The sequence below is a fragment of the Ascaphus truei genome, chromosome 4 (assembly GCF_040206685.1).
Source record: "Ascaphus truei isolate aAscTru1 chromosome 4, aAscTru1.hap1, whole genome shotgun sequence".
Taxonomy (NCBI): Eukaryota; Metazoa; Chordata; class Amphibia; order Anura; family Ascaphidae; genus Ascaphus; species Ascaphus truei.
The window spans coordinates 104,273,608-104,277,438 of NC_134486.1; positions in this window are offsets into that span (position 1 = coordinate 104,273,608).

Genomic DNA, 3,831 nt, shown 5'->3' on the forward strand with positions numbered 1-3,831 from the left:
CACATACAAACTGCAGCCACAAAGAAACTGCAGACAGCCACTTACTTATTTGCTTGCTTAATTATATCATTGATAAAACACTTTTGTATGCTCTTAGTAACAAACAGGGAGGAGTTTCCCAGTTAGTAGCCTCCTGACAATTATTGGTGAATTTCCACACCCTAACCACTATATTGTAGGATGCAATTTTCAATTCAACCTCATTTTTTTCTGTTTATTGATTTAGTTTTTTTATATCATAAACAAAAAAAGACAAAAATACCCAATGCTATTTCCAATATGACAAAAAATATATAGTTAAATACTTAACTGTTTGTCTTCTCATAAGTAAGGGTCATTTAGTTAAACCCTTTGGCCAAAGCGTTATAAGCCTGCAGCCACGTCACAGAATGACCCCCAACACTCACCACATAATATCATATATATTTGTGTCAAAAGGAGTGCTACTGGGTATGACCAAATGTATACAACAAAATAAAAGAATATCCAATGCGACAAATATTTAGGATATGATGGGGTGGGTGTTAGGGTTAGTTTGCAGGGATTGTGTGTGTTTGTAAATTGTCAATTGGTATCAGTTGTTTGGAGGTTGGTGACCCCTCCTCCTTGAGATTAAGCTCACTCCTCCTCACTTTTTAAATAGCAGGTGTAGCCAGGTACCCTCCGTTCTACCCGTGCTCCCGGTTTCCCCCCCTCTCCTTACCATCAGAGATGTGCGGCAGGGTGACGGAGTCGCTGACGGTTCCCTCCGCAGGGCGCCGCCATGTTGGTATATGCGTGCGCACGCGCGGCGAGGTTGCACATGAGCGTGGCAACTCCGCGGCAGCCATTTCAGGGGGTGCACGAGTGCAAGCTGCAGAGCGGCAGCCATTAGAGGGAGAGCATGAGGCTCCCTATGGTAAAGGCTGCAGGATTCTGCTGAATAGTAGGAAAGACTACTGCATGCTGGAACAGGAAGCAGTCAGTGAAGACCAGGAGCCTGGAGCTGCAGGTTAGATCCAAAGAGCAGTGCTCCAAGAATTAGGCCAGAAGTTAAACCCCAGGACCCAGTTAATTCCCTGAGTCACTGTAGAGAATTAACTGTATTGTGTAGGGAACTGCCTTAAGACAGGGACTCCTTCACTGTACTCCTAGTGAGAAAGAGGTTGCAGGACAGAGCCTGACTGTCAGCACCGTGTGTAGCAGGAAAAGACTCTGATTGCATAACAGAGACGGTTTGCAAAGGGATAATCCGACTGGTAATCCCTCCCCTGTGGAGTCAGCGTGTGCCTTAATTTCTGCAGAGAGCAGTGCAGTGCTACGTGGGATCACGTTGTGGTATTGCAGACTCCTCAAGGATTCTCCTGGTTAGGACCATAACCAGGAAGGTATTATATAAAAGTGCACCAACGGGCCCCCAACACAGGGAAGCGCTGTCCCTCACACACACACTCCAATCTATAGCTGGTGGACACTAAGAGGTTACGTGCCCTGGCACATTGGTACACCGAGGACTAGGGTGATATAAAGACTGACACTAAAGTGGTGCAACCATTTACATGTGTGGGGTGATGTGATGATATTCATGCAAGGGAATGTCATGCTGTTTATGTATGAAACGTTATGCAAGGGTTATTATTATGCTAAGTAAATACTGTTTTATCCAACTGCGTGTGGTTACTGTATATGTTGGTTCTGATAAGGGAACACTCCCACCAAGTTGGGATCCTTCATCAGTGGAGGCGCTGCACCCAGTATAAGTATACCCCAGGCTCCCAGTGGCGGAGGCTCGGGCCTCTTGTTAGCCTCACAGGTGACAGCAGCATCAGTAGTTACCGTACCCCAGGGGTACAAGGGCTACACAGGTATTTCATGCACCTGTGGAAGACTGGTCTACCGAGACATTTCTCCCTCCATTGCAAAGGTGAATGAGAATTTTCATAGGTAGTGTTAGGACCTGCAGATTGGTCTTACCGTGATGTGGCTGCAGGCTTATAACGCTTTGACCAAAGAGTTTAACTAAATTACCCTTACTTATGAAAAGACAAACAGATAAGTATTTAACTATATATTTTTTGTCATATTGGATGTAACAGTGGGTATTTTTTGTCTTTTGTTGTATACATTTAGTGACACCAAAGAGCACTCCTTTTGACGCAAATATATATGATATGATGTGGTGGGTATTGGGGTTAGAGCTTGCATGGATTGTGTGTGTTTATATCATAAACAAAATAAGCTGCAAACTGCAAGTAAAACGGCTTCGTTGAACCCACAGCCACCTTGTGGCATCATTGAAATGTACAGTATATGTGTCCCACTGTCAATACACTGGCTTAGAAGATAAATTTTTGGCTGCAGCCAAACTCCTAAACTTGGCAGAAATCCAATTGCTCTTGCTGGCAATGTTCATCACTTAAGTATATTTCTTGAGGTATAGTTAGAAGGCATTTCAGAGGCTGTCATCGGTACAGGCTTTGGATCTATTTACTTTTAAAACAAAATGTAAAAATGGCACCTAAAAGTAAACATAAAATAAACTAAAATAAGAAGGACTATCAAACATCAATTTACAAATATATCCAAGGTTCACACAGGGAACTTTCAAGGGAGCTGGTCACCCCAAGGACAATACAGTTGACTGGGTCATCCCAGGAAAGGATATTTTACCAGCAGCAAGGAAATAGTTTGTTATAATAAGGGTAGGGAAACTGTAATTTGCTACCCATAAAAACTATAATGGCAGATACAGTAGATGCACTTAAGAAAAGATTGGGCATCTTTTTAGAAGGGAAAGGTATACAGGAATGTGTTGGGGGGGAAAAAGAAAAGAAAAAACATAGGAATTGCATAGTTCCAAGGAGCAATCTGTCTGCCATTTACTGGAGCCTGCAAGGATTAAAAGCCATATTTGGCAAATTCTCCAATTGCTTATTATTTTATAGCACTTCCTCTGGATCAGTACAGTATATCCATAAATATAGGATGAGTATCTCACCCAGTTAGAATTTATGAAAAGGTTGGACTGAAATCTACACTAGGTGGTTTGGGGCACAAGTCCCAACAACAGTGCTCAATCCGATTCAGACTCGATATTGCTTCAATAGTTAATGTCCACATATCATGGTATAGAGGAAGCACATGAAGCCAAGAGAAAGAGCATTGGACCCAGTGTTTGGAAGTGCAGCAATGACACTATATGGTATAATTGTCCATGTGTTGGAGTAAATAAAGGGTTAACATACAATCAATGTATTTGACTCCACTGAGCAGGACATCTTAGCTGCAACACTGTTCCTGGTCATCAAATCCCCACGTGAAGGAGAAAGGCAATACTCACAAGTGGCAGCTTCCTGTGGTGCGTGCAGCACGCTCAAGGTTGATGTAGAGAAGAAATCCTAGAATTGCAGCGGTGCACAGCCAAGTAGGAGAAGGGGACCAGCAAGGTGTGGGTTAAAAATATTTATTGATATTGCATGGTAACGGAGACACACTCTGACGCGTTTCGGACAGGGATTGTCCTTTATCAAAGAGCTCTTTGATAAAGGACAATCCCTGTCCGAAACGCGTCAGAGTGTGTGTCTCCGTTACCATGCAATATCAATAAATATTTTTAACCCACACCTTGCTGGTCCCCTTCTCCTACTTGGCTGTGCACCGCTGCAATCCTAGGATTTCTTCTCTGAAATCTACACTACTTTGCTACTAAGTGACCATGTTATCTAGTCTGTGCTTCCCATTGAGATTACTTTAAATGTTGTTCATTTTAAAAGGGGGCAGGAGATTGCAACTTTTCTCCATTAGGGAATCAAGTCACTGCTTGCTTTTATGTGCCAAATAAATGACGTAAAA